This window comes from Diuraphis noxia, unplaced genomic scaffold (assembly GCF_037042655.1).
Source record: "Diuraphis noxia isolate RWA-SAM2 unplaced genomic scaffold, SU_Dnox_SAM2 contig0004, whole genome shotgun sequence".
NCBI classification, from domain to species: domain Eukaryota; kingdom Metazoa; phylum Arthropoda; class Insecta; order Hemiptera; family Aphididae; genus Diuraphis; species Diuraphis noxia.
Window position 1 is genome coordinate 67190718 of NW_028301714.1, and position 23023 is coordinate 67213740.

Consider the following 23023-nt stretch of genomic DNA (forward strand, 5'->3'; position numbering starts at 1 on the left):
GATGCAATTGGGTATGTTTTCAAACACTAAATAATACATATACCTATAGGATATAGTAAATGTAGTATATACATTGTACCTATATGGCTATAGTATGTCACCCAGCCGGTAAATAAAAACAAATATAAATTTTAATTAAATTAAAATATTATCAATCACGTTAATTATAAAAATATTTTTAACACAAAAATAACGCTGCGATATATCTAGGTACCTATATGCTTGTTTTTATGTGTTCGATGAATGTATACAACAGGTACCTACATTACAGTTATTTTAATTTTGTACAAATTCAAATCATACTTATACCAGTTATACCCCGTTTAATTATAACATATAGATATACACTATACAGCGGTGGTTCTCAACCATAGGGCACCGCGAGCTCATTTAAGGGGCACCACGGCTCATCCGAGAATGAAAAAAATTATTAAATTATATATTAAGAATTAAAAATTTATTGTAGTTGAAAAGACAAACAATTGTTTTACGTACAAAATTACTTAGCATACTATCTGTATATTATCTAATATTAAATATAGTGTTTCTAATATGTGCTGAATAATTCAATAATAGATAAAAAGAGATAAAAATATTGCCAAACTCTCCAAAAATAAACAGCCTCAAATATCTCATTATTAGTTTTTCACTATTATAGCAGAATTTTTTCTTTTTACTTTCAACCATAAAATTATAATTTGTTAATAATATGTTCAATACAATTATTGAAATCAGTTATGAATGAAAACTAGTGTTTATTTTTATCAAGTTCCTCGCGATATTCACAGAAAGGCACCTAACAAAATTTGTACAAACAAAAAGACACCGCCGGCTAAAAAGATTGGGAACCGCTGCTATACAGGGTTTCCCGCGAGGATTTACCCATTGCGATATCTCCTAAGATAATAAATATATTATAAATCAATTTTTTTTTAAATCACATAGAAAAGGTCTATGTGCATTTTAATTTTAATTGAATTAAATTTTTCACTAAAAATTAAAAAGTTATTTTTAATTTTTGAAAAAAATAAAGATACTTATTCTATAGAGTTTATTTTGCTGAAAAACTTGAGCTTTCAATATTTTATTTTCATTAATCTCATGACTTTTAATAAAATTTTTAGCTTATAGATAAAACGGCAAAAATCTGTTTTTTATCCGGTCGGCGAGTCCTCCACTACGGTTGATTGGTATATCCTTACTAGACAACCTGTACAATATGTATATTATGTACAAAGATAGACCATTTCAAATATGTCATCGTTGGGATCCGATTTTGTAAAAAAAAAAAAACAATAATAATAATACACCAATAAAACCTTTTATTTTTTCTATTCTTGTATATCGTTCAACCATTGAGTTTATTGTAATATAATGTCATTACGTTTAAATCGTATCTGTTTAAGTCTTTTACATGCGTAGTTTAGGTATATCGGTAGGAATACCGGAATAATAATAATATTTTTATATATGTGTAGTAATATTCTATGTGCAAATGCAATATTCTAATAGTTTATACATTCGAATACAATAATATATTCGTAGTTAATACGATGTGTATTATATCGTTATAGTCTGATAAACTATTTTGCGAAAAATTAATGAAATTAGAACAAAATTATAATTTTTTTAAATTATTGCACGCATGTTTACGACATATAGGTATAGGTACAGTGTTGTATACGTTTTAGACTGTAAATGAAATATTATAATACACCGTAATTTTGAATTAAATATTTATAAAATAAAAATGAATAACTGTAGGATGCAATTTAATTTATTTATTCACAAAATAATATTATGATTGAAAATACGTAATTATATTATGATATTGCACATTAAATTTGATATCTAAAAAATATTTAAAAACCATTTTATCGTGTATGTGGATCACGAGTGTATGTCCTAGAAACAGCCCCCAACGTTTAACGTGGTCCTGCAATAATAAAGTATTATTAAATTGCTATCATTTAGTATAATGTTCATCGATTTGTGTGGGCACTGCAGTTGATGGAATGATAAAATAAAAAAGCCGATGATGATGATAATAATATCATATGAGTTCAGTAATAATATTCACCGGCTGTAACGGTCATAGGTCATAGTCATAGTCATATTATATATTGTAATATTCTGTTTAGTTAACGTACATCACAACATATCGTATAATGTGAATACACAATAAACAATAAATAATAAATATCATATAAGAGGCGATTTAGTGACCGGTTTTTTACTTTTATATTATTTTAGAATACAATTTGTCCAAAGTTCGGATGGTGACAGAACAGCAAAAGTTTGAGTTACACAAAACATGAAAATGCATTTAAATTTCTCCAAACTAACCATACTTAGTTCTTTGTGAGATAATATTTCACGCAGCACTAACATCCAATTAATATCGTTTAATATAGTACACGTTGTATAAATACTAATTATTAAAATAGGTCAACTAATGAAGCGAGTGCGGACAAAAACTAAGTAGTGAAAAAAGAACGAAAATGTATCAAAGATGTTTCGTCGAATTTATTCAGTCATTTTATTTGCAAGCTTCCAGCCTTCAACCACGTTTGTTATCAGGGAACTATGAACAATACGCAATCAAGACCACTAGAGTGTGGTTTCCCGTTACTTTACATTCAAAATTACAAGAAAGGAAATTTTGTTTTTGGTGTGAAGATTCTAAAATACGTTTTTATTTTACTTTCATACTTACTGTACCTACCTACATATTATTACATTTGCTTATTGTATCATAAAATTTGTTAATTATAAACGTGAACTAATTATTGATACAATGGATCTTCATTCATATGGTTTTTATGCTTGAATTTTTAAAATAATTTTAATGAATATTGATCAATATAGTATTCTGTGTTTTAGCTTGAAAAATTTTTAATACTTTTTCTGATTAATTTTTTTAAATTATTGTGCCAAACAATAGTATAATTAGGTACGTGAGTATCATGTATCTTTGTAAGTGAGTATCATAATATAAGTAAAGAATTAGTCAAAGCTTCTTACGGAAATGCCATAAAATGTTTTCTATTAGTTCTGTGAGTAATTAATTTGTGAATAAAAACGTAATTTTTATTTTAACTAAAAATTGTTTTGCCCAATTTATGAAATAATTATTTACAATAAATGCGAGTGCTATACTTTAGGTGCTTCGTTGATTGTGAATAGTAGAAAATACTTTCCGTCGAAGGCACTTCGAGGTGTGTAAATTGGCTTATTCAGAAAATTGGGTTGTTTAACCTAACTACATATAACTCTCAAAATATATTATAATGACTAATTACTCACAAATTGACATAAAGCTGAAACGTTAAACACCAGACATGACGTATACAATACTGTAGAAAGATGTATATACTATAGTAATCAATTATATAAAATCATTAATTTCATGATACGGAGCAATAGTAAAAATTTATTGCATCTGTTGTGGTTTTAGTAGTAGAATTGCAAACTAAAAAAATAATATTTTAAGAGAACAAATCCTACTTCTGATCTTTCAATGTTAGTTACGAAGGCAACCAAAGTCCTGAACACACACAACAGGCATTGAGGCATTCCAACGTAAACCAAAAATATAAAACAAAAATTAAAAAATATCTCTGCAAAGACATTTTTTTTTATCAGTAAGTCATATAAAATGTTTGTCTAACGATATTTTAATTGGGTATATTTTGTCCGCTCACTATAATAGAATCGTTATTGCGTATATTGATTGTATAGTTATAAGTTTATGTACGATGGAATTTCATTACAGATAACCATATTCAGAATGACAGATGTGAAATCTGAAAAGACATATTTTTCCATACTCAAAAAATGGCATTTGATGAAAGTTTTTTTAAGTGGTAGAGGAAGTGGAGGAGGTTCTGTAACGAAAAGTTGTTTGAACACCATCGGTTGAATAACAAAATATTTATAAAAAAAAACCCCCAACTAAACAATGTTTAGTCTGCAGCTATGATAACAATGATAATAAAATCGTATTTTAACGTGTCGTACAAAATTTAGACAGTGTTAGGGAAAAATATATTAACGATATAACAGTTAAATTAGTTATTAAAAATAATATTAATATTTAAAAAAATATATATATTCAAAATAGTTTTAAAATCTTTTAATACTCGAGTAATATATGAATAGAAATTATCAACAGTTTATTTAATGCCAAATAATACAAGAAACTTCGATGAAAATAAAGGTATAAAAAAAAAATCGAATACAAAGTTAATTATTTGGTATAATATATATTTCAAGAATAATCAATTATTTTAGAATAATGAAATATTTCAATAATTATATTCAGTCAATTTTTTACTATCTAAAATTATTATATAATATAAAATATAAACTAATAAGTGGTCATAGATAAACATTTTTTGGCATTTGTTTTATAAATAAAGCCACATGTTTTAAAATATTTTATTTCTAACATAATTAATGATAAACAATACTAATTGTATTGTATCTCATTATCATTTACTAATATAAAATCAAAATAAATCTGTGCACGTGAGATAAAATATGTTTCAAGATATAAAAACATCTATCCGTTTCTGAAAAATTATTATTCTAAAATCGTTTCATTATAATATACTCTCACAAACGATGAATTACTTATGGAAAATATTTTTGACATAAGATTTGCAATCGTATTTAATGGGCTAACAAATATGTGTTTATCAATAACTAATTTCTAAATTAGCTCCTATTTTATCAATACTTTAACGAATGAAAATCTATTATAAAATATGCAATTTAAGACGATTTCAAAAAATAATCAATTATTGTGCAATCATTGTGCAATCATTTTTTATGTTCTTGAATTACTGTGCTAAACACAGAGTACAAAAGATAATAATGATTTCAAAGTCCGTTACCATACTTTAATTTCGTTAATACATTTTACATAATCTATTTACAGAACTAATATACTTACCAGTAGTCCAATAATAAATAGTTAAGTGGAATTCGTATGAAAATGAGTAAAAAAAACCTCAATTAATAATAGATATGTCATAAAAAAATTTTATTTCGAGTGAAAAATGATTTCATGAAATGCATCAGTAATAAGTGAGGTGCTTTTCATATTCACACTACATCATAATGAGAAACGATCGTGTGTATCTTGTTTTATGTAAGCATAACTTCGCTTTTTTCTAACCATCCCGTATAGTGGGACGATTTTTGCAAATCCACGATATGCAGCATACCTCTTGAATGCAAAGAATAACAATTTTCAAATATTTGGAATTGGTATTCATATTTTCACAGCATCCATTCAGTATTATAGGTGTGTGTGTGTGTGTGTTCCGAATTAGTTATCAAAGTCTAATCTTTAGTTGATTGCTTTTCAATCGTTGCTCACTATATTATATTATATACAATATACATTATTAAAGTTCTCATTATCATGATCAATTTAAGGCAAGCAATTTTACTTTTACAACATTATATTATTTTTTTGATATTAGGTAAATGTTGTCTTTACGATGTATATATCTTTGGTAATACAAATATTCAGTTATAGAGATATACACGATTTTCTTATATTATAATAATTCAAAACCGAGAATAATCGTAGATGCTTGAAATTTACATCAAACATTTATTTTATCATTTTCTATACTTGATAACATTTCCAAAATATTTTTACTTGTTTTGAGTTATTTAATGGCATCTTTTTTTATGTACAACAAGTAATATTGATATTATTAACTTGACAGCGTGTGTGGATTTCAACACGGATTTGATCTCTGTCTCTTGTGGATTGGAGCAGTATCTAATTTTAAGTAAATACTAAAGACAACGCGGTGTTCATAAAACAATAACAAAAAAATAGTTATTACCATTTTAGATTCTGTACTTTCCGAGTAATTATTGTATTGATTTTACTATAATGTCGTGTGCATGGTTTTTAATTTTTAATTTTTTTTCTGTAATCACGTTTTAAATCTTACCACATCGATGAACTCTTAACTATTATCGATATACTTTTAAGTATGACGTGTACAAAATCTACTATAATATATTTGATTGAGATTTGGTCGATTTGATACGTAGAAAACAAAAAAACAAATGTTAAGTATTCTTTATGGATCCCACGTGACACCACGGTTTTGCACAGTGGGACCATTGTTCTGTTGAATTAAAAAATCGTACTTTTTAATACTAAAAATAAAAAACAAAATGTTACTGTATGTAAACAAAATATATTTTATTGAAAAATGTGAACATAATAAACATGTTGTTTTAAAATTTTGAACAAATTATGCCGAAAAAATGAAATATAATATAATACAATGCAAATTGAAAAAAAAAACAACAACTAATAATTTTAACAAAAAAAAGGCATCAGAGAAGACGTGGCAATGTGGGTGGTACGTAATGGCGATTGAGTGATAATTGCAGAAGATGCGATGCTAGTAAGTATATGGCTACTGGTCACTATCCTACAACGTTATTCGGTCAGTCCTGCGGAGCGTTCGAGAATCGCTGGCGCGTTTGCCCGGGGCACGAAGACGACCATGGCAGCGGACGGACCCCGACCACGACGGTTGCGAGACGAACGACGATTGACGACGAGCGGCTAGTGCGCGATGTTGTGCGCTTGACGATACTGCGGGTGCTGGATACGATGATCGTTGTGCCGGTGACACCGGTTACCTAAGCTCACGGAGCGAGCCACAGAGGCTATAAAATATGATGGGTACTGCGGAGTCGGCGGTGACCTAACCGAGGCGTCGTGACTAGGCCGACAGTGTCGGACCACTGGGCGAAAAGGGGAGGGAATCGGTAGTGAGACTCTCCGTGATTTTCGCCCTGGCCAAACCCGTCGGCACCGTGCAGTCTGCCGCGGCCAATGGTCCCGCCGTGGAGTCGCGCACCGCCGTAACTCTGAAACGTTTTTAGTTTTTTCGAGTCCATCAGCGCTATACTGACATCCGTGTTCCTATCTACCCTACATGAATTATAGCCATCCATCACCCGACCACTTTGAGCTCTGAGGTATCCGTCGTCACCGTCACAACGATAGTCGTAGTATTCGTGCATTGCAGTCGTCAGTGGTATCGTCGGAGCGGCGTCGTTGCCCGCGTCGATGCGTCTAGTCTGACCGTCGTCGTGTCGTCGTCGTCGTCGTCGTCGTCGATCGCAACCTAAGCAGCTAGGCGTCCGCCACGCCCGCAGAGGGTCTCGCGTGTCGGCGACCTCGAGCGCCCGACGTCTGCGATCCCGTCGCGCCACCGCCGGTGGCCGAATAACGTGTATTGGCGACTTACCGCCGATCACCCTGTGCTCTGTCACGTACCTTCCTTGTCCCCACATCGCCACGCCTTTGTCTGCTGCCCTCAATCAAGGGGGGAACTTTCGTACGGTTTCACTTCGGGAAAAAACTCAAAAAAAAACGGCCAATTACGCGTACGGCTCTTGTTACGCCTCTCCACATAGCACTAATGATTCTCATCAAGATGCCCGGACGTGGAGGTGCGCGTATCGCCGGAGTGTTTTCCGGGTCCAGCCAGACGAACAAGCCCCAAAACGGGAGTGTGACCTCCTTTCCCTTGGTCGGCGTGACGTCCAACGCTTCGTCATTTCGCTTAATATGTTTTTCTACGTCCGCGACCTGCTTCGGCGGTGACGTTTCGATCACGTCGTCTGCAATAAGGTTCATCTCAACCTGTCAAATGTTGGAGGATTCGTCCGGTTGAGCGATTATGGTAGTCGACGCGTCGTCGCCTGTAAACTGCTTCGCATAACTCAATAGATCCGCCAAATCTCCATAAGTTAATTCCTTGTTGTAGTCATCGAATCTGTGTAGCTTGGTCTCCATTTCATCGTATTCGATGTTGCTATTTTTTTTATCGATAACTTTTCTCTTGATGGTCTCTTCAGTGTGGTCGGATTTCTCGATTTTATAAGATGCAGCCATTTTGCAGGTGTATAATAATGCACGTGTAGGTAGATAGAAAAAATCAAATGAACTATTTCTGGATTTCGTCGTAGACCAAAGCCGATAATTACAAACAAACCATTGTTTATTAGTAGCCAGCTAGTACGCAATAATATTATTATAATTGGCCAGCATCAGATTTTGAGCCCGTTTATTTTTTCAAACACTATAATTATTATTATTATTATTGATATACCAACTTTATTTGGGCAGAGATATATTATTGTACCTATTTTAATATTTTGACGAGGATTTATATTTATCGATTTTAAATTTTAATTAAAAGGTAGTCTTTTAAATTCTGATTGTAGCCATCAATGTGTACCTATTGAAATTTTTTCAATAATTATGTGTGAGTGTGGGCGCGCGCGCGCGCGTGTGTGTATGTGTGTGTGTATCAGTTTTATCAGAGTACCTATACACACATATGGATTTTAGTTTTGTACGTGATATCACGTATCTATCATACCGGTACCGGCGGTACCATAGCAATACATTGTCTATTACAAACTATTTGCATAAATTACCAGTGTGCATAAGGGACCGGCGAATCGCAGTTTGGATAGCTTTGTAATTCCTTCGACGCCAGAGTTTATTTTAAATCCCACGCCAACCATCTATTTCGTTAATATAACATTATATCTATTAGTTCCTCAACTGTCCTAGTAATATTACGCACTATACGCACTTATAAATAAATAACCCAATATTATAATAAAATAAAATAATATACTATATTATGCAATATCATGCGTATTCTATAGGATTATAGTTTACTTGTTTGCGTCATATCTCATATGATATTAGACATTTTAAGCACACGTGGAATTATGTAACTATATAAATATTATTATTATGATAATGATCATAATTTAATCAAATTAATAAAACGACTAATGGTAGTACAGATAAAAAGCATAGGGATTAGTGAAATATATTTTGGTATTAACATAAAATTACCGATAAATTTTTAAAAATGAAACGTAAAATAAAATAGTTTTATTCTGCAATAGTACATGAAGTGATTTGAGGTAAGTTAAAAATCAAATATAGAAATAAAAATAAAAAATCATCGACGTTTTCAGAAAGCTCATACAACACAAAGTCATTGTAATTGGGGATTTATTTTGAGTACTTGTGCTGTGTGTTGGTATCGGGACTTGTGTAAAACGCGGAAGTCGAACTGTAAGTAGAGATACGTTAAAAAACGATACAATTTAATCAGTTCCGCTGTAACGTGGTTGGAGGGACAATTATCCAGAGAGACTGGAGAGTAATATCTTAATACCTTATATAGATATAAAAACCTTAAATATATTAAAACAACTAGGATTCAATTTCATAGTATGGTTTATTGTCTTTTAAACTTTTACAAATAAAAAATTTTATTGTAATACTCACAAATATATAAATCATGTTCTATCATATTATTTGACTGTACCTTATTCGTCCGCAATTCGATATAAGTAATTTCTTGAAGTCTAAGCTGCACAGCAAATCAATTTATTTACATATTGTATATTAGCTATAAAGACCTTACAATTATGTGTATGTTAATATTGTTGTATCGGTTAGTAGTTGATCATTCATAATATAGAGTTCGTATTATATGAACAGTTGTCATGTAACATATTTACATTGATATATACTTGTTAAATTACCATAAATTAATTTATAAAAATAAAAGTAATATCATCAATAAGTTCTCATCTAGGTAGAAACTAAGAAAGCAATGTTCATATCGGATATGATTTTTGCGTATAATCGATTAATGATCATCATAGTCATATTAAATTAAAAGCCGCAGATTTAAGAAAACAATTTTATAACACGTTAAATAAAAATAACAATATCAGTTTTAGAATTTTGAATCCAAATAGGTGGCGCTTATAATATTCTGAGACAGATCTCTGATATTAATGCGCAATATTATATGAATATATTGTAAAATGTATACGTCGTAACGGAACTATTTCGTGTTCAGTGTTGTTAAACTTTATAAGTATAACATTATATTATCTACTTAACCGTAGTTATACTACATTCTCCGAATAGATTTGTTTTTACTTATTTCGAAAACACGGAGGGGAGGAACGTTAACTGACTATATTGGCTATAGTTTCGGCATTTATACTATTTAATATTTATACCTACCTATACTTTTACGCAACCATCGACATTATACGAGTAAGATATGCGGATGAAATCCTTCTAGTGGTTAGGCACGCACCGTTCACCATTTGACTGTACGTATTGTTATATTGTATGCAACTTACCTCCAACATATTGTGTTATTATGTTGTTTTTGTATAATATCGACTATTATTTATACGCACGCACTATTACGTACACACTGGCACACAAACAATGTACATGACGTCATGTAATAATAATAATATGAAGACCGATCGTTTCATAATGTTGATACGTAAATATCACCCTCGAAAACCTACACAATGAATTATAATATTATTAAAACACAATTTATTTAAAGCTTTGAATACAGATTTTTGTCTTTTGTTATAATTATTGTAATTTATTCTAACATTCCAATAATAATACGACGGTGGTAACGCGGCGTTCTGTATAGGCAATTTAGCTACACCAATGTCGTTGATGCCATCTCAAAACAGAACTTACTATCAATTTTTGCACATTGTGAATAACGCGATTGACGTATCCAGAACCACGTGATCACGCCAACTCTGGGAAGTTTGAGGAAAACGCGTAGCGTTGACGTAAATCGATCAGCCAACTGATTATTCTCTTTTGAGACAGAGTATACTTTAAAGATATATTATGATAATTATTAAATAAATATATTAATATATTATGAACAATATTATTCATAATAATAATTTTTTTTTATTATTATATTTACATGGAACGTGCATTATATTGTACTTTCGGCATTCTGTTTAAGTCATCCAAACATGAGTTCAAATTAAAATGAAATTATCTCTTCATCTCTTTATATTATCTATCTCGGCGAACTATACGTACTATGTCATAAAACCCATAACTCGTGTAATCCATACAAAAGACTGGATATTATCCAATTAACCTAACATAAAATTATGTTTAATAACCTGCATTTAGTAGTTACCTTAATATGGACAATTTTAAACATATTTTTTTTTACAATGTGAATCGTAGTTAGATTAATAGGCTCACGGTTTGAATAATTTGTACCAGAGCCCAATTACTTCAATCTACCGCAATATACTGACAACAACACAACATAATATATCAATATCACGTCTTGAATTCAGTGACACAGTTTGTTCAATTAGAGTAGTCATTACTGCCCATCACAAGGATAGTTTCAGTATGGTGAACTAATAATAGTAATATATACGAAGTTTCGAATTCCAAATTGTTGGGCTCAAACCTTAATACAAATATATTATATCACATGAGTATAATATACTGTAGGGTCGTTCGCTAAGTATCCCATTCCCCATGTTTTCCTTTTATAATGAAATTATTCAAACTCTGATTTTGTAATATTTAAATATTTCTTAGAGGTAGTCATATGCTTAAATACTTTTAATACCATATATAGAGTGTAACGATACCAGAATTTTTCAAATAAAATCCCACTTTTTCCATCCAAATGTGGATCAGATGACTTTTTGAAAATATTTATAAATCCAAATAGAAATTGTATAACTAGTAGTTTTGATATATTTAATTACGTATACTCAGTTTAATACATTATATATCCATGTTAATGGGTTTGAAAGACATTAAACTATTATGAATCGCAAACTTCAGTAATTAATATTAAGTTACCAATATTTATAATTTGTAAAAAAGGTCAAAGTATAATTAACATTAGATCAAATACTACATCTGTATTTTAATTTTGGAAAAAGAAATTCAAGAACTTTATCAAGCAAATCATTTAAAAAATGAACTTTCAAATTTTAATTTAGCAACTTCAACATTTTTAAAAAATCATTGGTTATCATTGAAAAAAAGAAGTTCGTATCGCCACAAAACACTCTTTAAATGGTATAAAAATCAGAAAATTAGATACTGTAGTCAAATGTGGTTAAAATTTAAGAAATCAAAATATTGATAAGTTCATTACTTATAGAGATAAACAAACAAATATTTGATGAAGCTCCCGGTTTACATTATTATTTCAAGATCCAATCACAAAATCCGAATACCTAGATACTAATTTGCTTCCGTGTTAGTTTCAATTCAATCGTATAACCACGATGCCATTATTCATATTTGATCACAAAATGAGATGTCTGGAATTAGCGTACGTATCAGAAAGACTCATAAAACTTTTAACCATCTCGCGGAAAAGAAACACACAAGTCTATAAAGCACTGCTGTCTAATTATTATAATTATCGCGAGTGCGCTGTAACTCGTAATTTTTATAACCAGTAAACAAACAAGTATAAAAAATATGAACGAACTGTATTCAATGTACACAAGTAAAAAAAAAAAACCATCATTGTACAATATAATATAATGTACTATTATTTTAATTTATCTCGCGTGTTAAAAACCATTTTATTTTCTGAATTAATTATATAAAAGCCTTTTAAATTGCAGTTTTATTTACTAATACAAAAAATTTCTTTTACACACATTTATAATATTATGTAGTATTTAATCTTATTTTACAGTTGTTTTTTATTTTTTTACATAGTAATAATTTATTCAATGTTATCTCATCATTAAAAAAAAAAAAAAAAAACTATAGGTTTCATTTTGTTTTGACGCAATACACAACTTTTAATTACACGATATGATGTTCATTACAACATCATCATATTCCGCTATTATACATAATTGTTATAAATGTTATAAGATTTTTTCGGTTTGGTTTTACGATAAAACTTTTACATACATGCCTTGCAGATAAATCAAGAGTATAAAACACATACTTTATATTATCTAAGCGTTAAATTTTATCTATGTAGGTATCTGTGCATCTGGTATCTGACATCTCACTTTTAATAGCAAATGACCAAAGTTGAATTATTAATTGCATTTGCCAATTCTACGAATTTGAAGCTTATTCATGTTGTATAATATAATTATTAATGTGCAGAGAAAATCTTTCATCTACATGGTATACTGATATATCATAAAAATATACGGATTAATATTCGTATACATATTATGTTTGTGTAACTATACTGTATAACCATTAAGTTATTCTACAATAATAAATATAATAATATATATTATGTTATCGTTTGAATTTTATGTGCATCAAATGTATGTAGATCGACATTTTTTCCAACGCATTTCCTATCGATACACAATAAATAATAATAATGGTTTTTGATGTTCGTATAAATATGGTCCGTATCTGCCAGAAACAAACGGATGTTTTAAATATTTGATGACTCATTTCAGAACGATTTTACAATTTAAAAAATTAAGTAAACATTAACACTAAAACTACCTACATGATATTAAAAACGAAGTTGATTACTTATATTAAGAAAAATGAAAATACGATTACACAGCTTTAAATAAGCAACGAAAGGTGTTTTGGATTAAAGATTCTGCATTTAAGGATCTCCATCGCCATGTGTTTTTCACAACGAAATTAATTATAAAGGGTAACATAATTTACTATTTTATTGTGAACAATATTCGATTGAACACACAACAGTATGTTATTATTATTATTATCATTATTATAAATTATTTAATTTACATAAAAGTAATTATAGTTGCGTAGTTTATTATAGTAAAGAAAGGATATACTTTATTTATACATTAAACAAAAAAAAAATTAACCTTATTACACCCGTTCAAACCATTAAATATCTGAAATCGTAATTATTTTTTAAAAGGTTTTTCATACATCAATAACCGTTACATACCCTAACTATTATAATACGATAGCACCTCATGGTATTGAATTAAAATGCACACGCGTTCTCGACACAATTATACCCCACACATTATTATTATTATGATTCCTACGTCGACACGAACACGAGACTTTTCGTTGATACAAAAAATTATAACAATACATTACACACCGATATGTATTCATGATAATATGTAGGTACAAATTTTTATTATTTAACTCGGATGAAAAACGACTACGGATATTATACTACCTACATGTTATCTATATTTATTATGTAACTATAATACTTATGCGTATGAATATAATATAATACAAATAAAAATATTAAAATAAATTATTAAATATTATATTAGGTACGCGTTCGTATATAATATAGTTATAAAAAGTCATCGTATACGGATGTGCTCTCCGGTGGTGTTTGTCAAATTCATGACGGCGTTCAGCGGGTACAATAACACCGTGCATAATACATGAATCCGCAAAAATCTCGTATTTCTCTATTCTTCGTCGTCTGTAGTTTTATTATTATTTCCACTGAAATAATCCTGTGGTTCTATCCTAGCAACGGGATACACGTATAGCACGCATATATACTTGTATATGTAGGTATACGTACTCGTATATAGACATAAAAAAAAAGTCCACTCTCAATTTTCCTGCGTATTATCCCCATTATCCGGTTATATGGTTTTTTGAATAACATTTCAGAGATAAAACATTATACGCTTAGTCTTCAGTACTTTGACCGTATTTCGATAAATTATTAAATAATAAATCAATATATAAATAAATAAATACCATCATCGTAAGCATAGATAGGATATTAGCATAGCATACATATTGATAATCGATGTGAGATATCATAATACTTATCATGGTATTTCTAGATATAAGGCGATAATCATTTTATTTGATTATCATTCGATTTTTTTATTTTCTTCTAACGCACTTATAATTATTAAAATGTTCGATTATTTATTTTACGTTTAATTTGGCCATAAAGTATTTTATTTCATACTACGGAGCAAAAATATTTTTTATTACAAACATGCAATTATTATATTGTATTATTTACATGTTATCGCCTCTTGACTCCACTTCATTTATGTTAATATTGAATAGAAATTGAAAATAATGCACTGTTCGATGACGAATATTATTAGGGACCTATGTATAGAAAAATAATTTTGTTCAATATACAAAACAGAGAGTAGTAACCATTCGAAATGGAGTAATAACCTAAATAAAATTAATATTTTGATTGCACCGCTACGCGCTGCGGGTTATACATCTACATTTATTATTTTTATCATTATTTTTACGAAAACTAAACGTAAATCAGAAAATGAGTGACTAACAATCAGTTAACCAGAAGGCTAAAAATGATACACAACTATACACATAAGTAGATATCATGACCACATAGTACTATAATATAACTACAATATGAACAAATCTATAGATTTTCCACCCGTATAATAATATATTGGTATAGTTGTAATTTTATTACTTTTTTTTTATTTTTCCATTATAACGACGCCACAGTGTGCAATACCCGAGCAAACATATAACCGTCGCCGGTCGTTGTTTTGTCTGTTATTCCGGTACAAAGGAAACTGCTGGTTAAACAATAATAATCATCATTATTATTATTATTACAGCGATCGTGCTTTTCCTATTCAGTTAATTAATCATCCATACATTAGTTCAAATTCATATACAGTTTTCAAACGAGAATCTCTCAATCAGTGTTTATCGTGTTGTATCATACTACCTACATCAGTACAAACGGTAAATAGCATCATCATACTATTAACACGTTATATTATTCAAAGACTGAGTCTGCACAGTGTAAATTCGTATAGTTAACAATATTAACATGTAATAGATTTTGTTTTTCGTTATAATTTACAACGTGTAACTAAAATAATATTACTGTGCTAAATGAGACAACAGTGTAGATAGATATTTTAAAAAGTAGTTTTAATTCATAATTTTGTAAAAACGTAATATTATTTTGGTATGTTAATTAAAATTAATTTTAAAATGTATTTTAATATCACTTCTTTACAAACATTTTCAGTCTCAATCATATTTCTTTGATTTTCTGTTGTTGTTTTCTAACTCAGTATCCTAATAATTTCACTTTTGATATTAATATAATATAAACTAAATGAACACCATTGAAAGGTTGACATGAATAATAAATTTTACGTAGCTAAAATTAGATATCTAGATATTTATTATTATTATTATTATTATATATTATTTTAATTATGTACTCAGTGCTACCCCACCATCCAACATTTAATTTAAAGAAAACTAACTGTAATAATTTATTTTTGATTATTTTCTTATATATTTCTGATCATTTTTATTTCAAAATTCTGACAATATTGTACTTTTTTGTAATAATTCTGTTTATTGAAGTGGTTTTTTAGATACACAATATCTTTTATTTTTTGTTTTTCTGGCGTGTACAAGAATAAATCAGGTTTCCTTATTCGTGATACCCATTTATTTGTAGCAATTATACTGAGTTTTGTCGATTGTCATTGGTTATTGCAAAGCCGCACCAGACACTGCAAACGTTTGAATTCATATGGCATATCTGCCAAATCATTGGGAGTAGTACTCATTGCTTGCTGCTTTGCTTTGGGGGGATGGCTATGCCGTTAACTATACCAGGTCTTCGCCTCTACTAGTGGGGGGAGAGTATTAAAGAAGTTTTTAATGGTTAGTCCAAGTTAACGGGTAAGGTTTAAGTTAGCCTGTGGTTACTGCAGCGTATTTCGAGGTCTGAACTGATTGTTTTGAGAGAGTTGGAGTAGAGAGTGTAGGAGGTTGGGGTTTTGGTGGAGCAGGGGTATGGGTTGAAGGTTTCGGAGTGTTTTGAGAAGTGGGTTTCGATTCCACCTGTTTTTGGGCCAGAAAATGTGGACAACCCCGGAAGTTTGCCATGTGCGAACCACCGCAGTTACAGCACTTGGGAGGTTGTTCAGGAGTTTTAGGGCAGGAACTTGCCGTGTGGCTCCCAGCGCATTTTACGCACCTCAGCTGATGTCCACAGTTGCAGGAACCGTGACCAAAGCGTTGGCATGCAAAGCACTGGGCGGGGCCGGAGGATTTGAGGGGTTCTACAGAGATGGTTAGGAAGAATAAATTGGTGAGTTGGTAGATGTCATTGACGTTAGGGTCAGCAGCTAGGTGTACTGCGCAGATTGGCATGGGCTTGTCAGAGGTACCAAAACGGCGAACGAATTTAACCGAGAAGTTTAGCGAATTGAGTTCACTGGTGACTTCATCGGTGGAAATGTCAATGGGGATGCCTTTTAGAACAACCTTAAGGGTGCGATCTTGGAGAAGACTGAAGGTGTGAAAGTCGATGTTGTTTTCCTTTAAGGTTGATTGGATGAGTCGGAATTGGATAGGTTCGGAAGTTTGTACGGTAATTTGGCCATTAGAAGAGGATTTGGCGGTCAGTAAAGAGGGAGTCAGGATAGAGAGCTTGTAGATAGTGGGCGCAATCTTGCGCCAGGAGCTAGAGCTCAGGATAATAGTAGGAGGTCGGATTTTTTATGGAGCAGTCGGAGGTTTAGTGGAGTACTCATTGAAAAAATCGTGGTGGATTATTTTTTCGCAAAAAAAAAATCATAGCCATTCCAATTTTTGCAGTTAAAACATTCAGTGGCATGCCTATAAAATCAAGTAAATTCAAGAATATAGTTGGATAATTGACAAGTTCATCTTGATTGTAAAATAGATTGACTTAATCATTGTTGCTTCACCTAATAATTCATTTTGAACAGTAAAATTGATGACATCAATGTTTTAGGCTGCAAACATGGCATTTTCACTGATCTAATGAAAATTTTTATGATTTTATGCGATATTTAAGGAAACATTGTAAATCATTTTGTTTGAGGTTTCTGTGAGCTTAAATACGTAAATGGCAATGTAATACAGTTTTCGTGGATTCTTCGATTTCAATTTTTCCATTCATAATATTCCAATAATTGTTTTTTCGTAATTTTCGGTGGATGCATCATGTTTCAATTATACATGTACAATATCGGTTCTTTGAAGTGATTTTCTGTACATTTCATTATTAAACTGATAATTTGAGACATCGATTGGTGTTGGCTGTGATATAATTGATAGAGTTTTTCAAAAAATAACAAATAATAAAATAAATGCGCCACCAAAAAGGTTTTAATTTCCCCTTATATATATTTAAGTGTACGTTGAAGTTCTTCTAATTATTTTTTGTGAACCATATAAATATATAATACATATTTTGTTCTTTAGGGGTAGAGTGGCACAGTGGTCACGCAGTTGATTGCGACTCACTCAGTCGTCGATTCGATTCCTAGCAAAGTGCAAAAAAATTGCGTGGTTTTTCGTGATCATCAATTCCTCGTGCTGTCATCCGATTGCGTCATCCAGTTTCCAACTAGGTCCTATTCCACTAGGAGTGAAGACCACAAATTTCTCCTCTTGAAGAAGGGGATGGTATCATGTATGCAGTGATATATATATATATATATATAGTTAGATAGATGGATAAATAAATCACATGATCTCTGACCTTAAAATTGTTTCAATGAACAATTAATATAAAGACAACATTTTGTTCTATAGTATATAATTTCATATTGTTTTAGTACTATACTCATCCCAGATTTTGTTGATATTGCATAATTGCATTTCTGTGTGATTTGCATATTCAACTACAATTTCAGCGCTAAATCGCTGTTCGGCCACTTTCTAAAAAAGTTGACGCAATTCCAGATGATGCGATTGTCCATACTATAATATTTCGTGATCGTATTGTTGCCAAAATAAGTGTTATGAGAAAATTTTTTCCTTTTCTTCTGAGTGCATCAGGGAAATACATTTCCCGTCGCCTTGTAATCGCATACATAATTTTGTCAAACTACTATATGAAGTATTATGCTTTGTTCTAAAATCCCAATCGATAAGATCGTTTGCAGTCTATTCGATACATCAATTTTCAATTGTACTAGTGCTTTGTTAGAAATTGACAAACATATCTCCTCAATCGGAACCAATATCTCATACACATTTTCGATGTGAATTGAAGGTCCAAATTTTGATTCTGCAAACGATGTATCTTCACTCAGGCATCTAAAATCTTATTTAGAAACGTACAATCGAAGTATCTGAAAATTTGTGTGGGAAATCTTCAAAATGGCATAGCCAATTTTAACGGGGTTTTTGCGTTCTTACAGATAGATTGAGAACATCGCGAGGCTATTTTTTAGCCCAGAAACTTACTCTTAGATATATTACCCACGTAAATTGGTGGTACGCTTCCTTCGTACTTAGATTAACTGACTAAACTGATTATCTCATGAATGTATTACACTTAAACCTGAATACACAGAGCGGCAAGCACTATATATTATGTTAATTTTTTTTTTCAATTATTCAATTAATATACAAAATAATGAATACATTTTACGTTGATATGTTATTTAAAGTATGAAAAAGATAAAAACAAATAAATACTACAGTTTTTGATGCTATAATATAGGTATTAACAATACTAACCAGAACTAACTGTGTACTCTTTATACTTTGTTTCTATTATTTTAGGTTTACGGTTCATTATGATATTACTGCTTTGAAACTATAAAGTATATATGGTTTAAAATTCATGGAGAAGCAATAAGTTTATTGTATTTAGAATGATATGTATTATTTTTTTGTCAATCGTCACCTTTTAGTGTAGGAAGATTGCTTAAATTTGCAACTTTAAAATTAGTTTCCGGTAAATAAAAAATAAGATCTAGTCGGTATTTCAATGGGCAAAATTCCCAGTAATTTACAGTACAATAAAATTAGGAAAAACATAAATCAAATTACGAAAACTATAAACAAAGGCCATTTTTGACAAAATCATTATAAAGACCTGTAATAATTGCTGAATATGTATACAAATATATTGTAGATATGATAATATAATAATTACTAAACTATATTAGCTATTTTTAAACATTTTCAAACTGTCGATGTTTTTCATATTTTTTCGATTTATGTATGATATAATTGTTGTTTGGTATTAAAAAAAATTGTAAGTTTGATTGATTAAAGGTTCCTCATAATTTGACGTTTATACAAAAATTGAAAAGTATCGATAATACATGATCACAATTTTTGAAAACATTTAAAGTTAAAATGTTGACAACACAATTTTTATTATTATTCAAACGTTATAAACCAGAGAAACTTGAAATATTCCACTACTATATTTAAATTGTTATTACCTATACACAATGAAATTTTTCAAATATTTAGACTAATTGTCATCTATTTATACCACAAACTGAATAATAAAACTGACTTATAAGACTTATATTGTGGTGTATACACTTATCCTTCATTTTTAAATTATATTATTATTTTTAGCATAATTGATTTACATGTACACTATTTTATCCATGTACATAACACATGTATTGTATCTTAAGTGTTATAATATTATGTATGATATGTAATATGTAATATTACACGATGAAAGTGAAGAATTATATACGTCACTAAAAATTAATTTAACTATTTTTAATAAATTAATAAAGTTATTATTTAATGTCTTCATATATTAGGTACATTCTGTCTCAACCACTTAAACATTTTTTTTTAATTTCTTCACAAAGAACTCTTAAGCAATTAATAAAATACCGTATCATATATAAGTATTAGATACACATTAAAAAGTTTTATTTTTTTAAAACTCTGATCACCTCCTGCATATGCATAGCTGTTTTTATAATTTATCAATTAGTACTAATTATATAAACTATATATTATATATATATATGCATCATATATAAATACTTTTCAATATGATTATGTAGTGAACAACGGGGATAGAAATAACAAGAAACAAGTTAAACTTCAAAGAAAATAGACAAATAAATTAAGATAATAAAACTTATGTTTTTTTAACGCCAATCGTAATGTTTTTTTTTTTTTTTTTTTTTTTTTTTTTTTTAATCGATAACAGCTGTAGTATTTTCGATTTATCGTCAATTCAGAGTGTTTTGAAATGCAATTGACGTTTAATTGTATTGTATGATAAAATGATTTGTCAGGGACGGTTAACTGCTGAATAAACAAACTCCTTTATGGTTTTTATCATTTTAATAATAACCATTATTATTAAATTTCTTTTTAATAGTATTAAGTTAAAATATACATTAAAATAGTGTTTAGCATTTTTCAATTAGTTGCATAACGAATATTTATTACCTACTCTAATGAATTTATAGGTACCCGCCGTTTTTCCCGAATCGAAATTCCCAAATAAATTTTTTCCCGAATAGTATTTTACCCGAAAGTCTAAAAATCCGAAACCTGTTTTCCCGAACACCTTTTTCCCGACGGTTATTGTTCCCAAAATAAAAAATTTGGTTATTACTGGTGTATTTTCTATGTATTATATTTATTTATATGTTTTGCTGGTCTTCAAGCCGCATATAATGATCCAGATGATCGTTCGTTGAAATATTTTACACACATGATGCTAGTGTTGGCATTCGTGCCGTTGACTGAAGTTTCTCGCATTTTTTCTCTATAGGAATATGATGCGCCTGAAGCTCTATCACCTATAATGGAATATTTCGAAAAAAATTATGTTCTTGGGGTAATAGCTCGAGGAAGAAGAAGAGGGATTCATCCACGTTATCCGCCAGAAATTTGGAATCAGCACCAAGCAGCTCTGACTGGTTCGCATAAGACCAACAACGTAAGCGAGGGGTGGCACAATCGCTTCCAGCTCGTCTTTGGAAAACATCATTCTGACTTTTCTCTCGGTGAATTCCAAAAAGCACAAGGTGATGTAGAGATAATGGATTCGGAGCTGAGTTTAGGGCGAAAAGTGAGAGCTCAGCCAAAAAGAAAATTGCGAGACTTTAAGATGCGAATTATGGCCATAACTGCTGACTTTAATACATACCAAGAATTGCATTTTCTGAGGGCAATCGCACTTTATATTGTTTTGTGATATTATTTATCGATTTTAAAATATTAAACATTAGGTACATTACAGGATTTTTATATTATATTATATTATATTTTAATATTTTATACGTATTATAATTTAATTATTTCAAAATATTTTATTTCACTACAGGATTTATTATATTATTATTAATTTTACCAATTAATTTTCATATTTTATACGTATTATAATTTATATTCGGAAAAAAAAGGTTTCGGGTTTTCGAATTTTCGGGTGTAATACCATTCGGGAATTTTGATTCGGGAAAAAGGTGTTCGGGTTTTCAGACTTTCGGAAAAAATACCATTCGGGAAAAAATCCATTCGGGCAAAATACCGGTAACCGAATTTATATCAAGTTTACTTTGTCTTAATAGTTGACTTGAGTGTAATATTCCTATAAATAATTTACACATTAATATGTTTACAAAATATCGGCAGTTGGATAGAAAATTATAAGTTATGACTTACGCCTAGGTATTATATTTTATCATACATTTAAAATGCATTCTTTTTTTACTAATATTATTATATTTTATAATTAAAATATGTATGTAATTTACATACATATTTTAGATTCTAAGCGGAGCGATGAATGTTTTGAACTTACAATGCTGTGTGTATACGAAAATTTTTTCGATTTTCGACTTCTGTAGTTCTTCTGGTTGGAAAGTGAATCATGTTGGTGCTTGGAGAGGTCAAATTTTAAAATTTTCAGTAGTTCTTAAAATCAAAGGGAAAAACAAAAAAAAATTAAGGAAAAACGGAAATTTTTACGCATTTTAGAAAAAAATGATTTTAGAAATTGGTGTAACTCTATAAAAAATTACCATAGAGAGAATTTTCACTGGATGTTTACACTGGCATTTTCTATATGAATATAATTGATACAATTTTCAGTTAAAAAATATTAAAAATACATATTCAACATTTTTTTAATAATCATTGTAAATTCAAATTTGGATGTAATAAATAACCAAAAATAATAATTTTAGCTATATTAGTATAAATATTAGAAATATGTTTTTCGTATACAATGATATTATATCATTGAATTCAAATGTAATACAAAATACCATCCATTACAGTAACCAACTTGTAAACTACTTTACAGCAGAGCAACATCTACTTACCCGCTTTTTCATATTTAATATTGTTATATATTTTATA

The 23023-nt window shown here is 29.9% G+C and overlaps 1 pseudogene; it reads left to right on the top strand.

Moving 5' to 3' along the window:
* Window positions 1-21308: 21308 nt before the first annotated feature.
* Window positions 21309-21857, top strand: LOC149056388 (uncharacterized; annotated as a pseudogene).
* Window positions 21858-23023: the final 1166 nt, after the last annotated feature.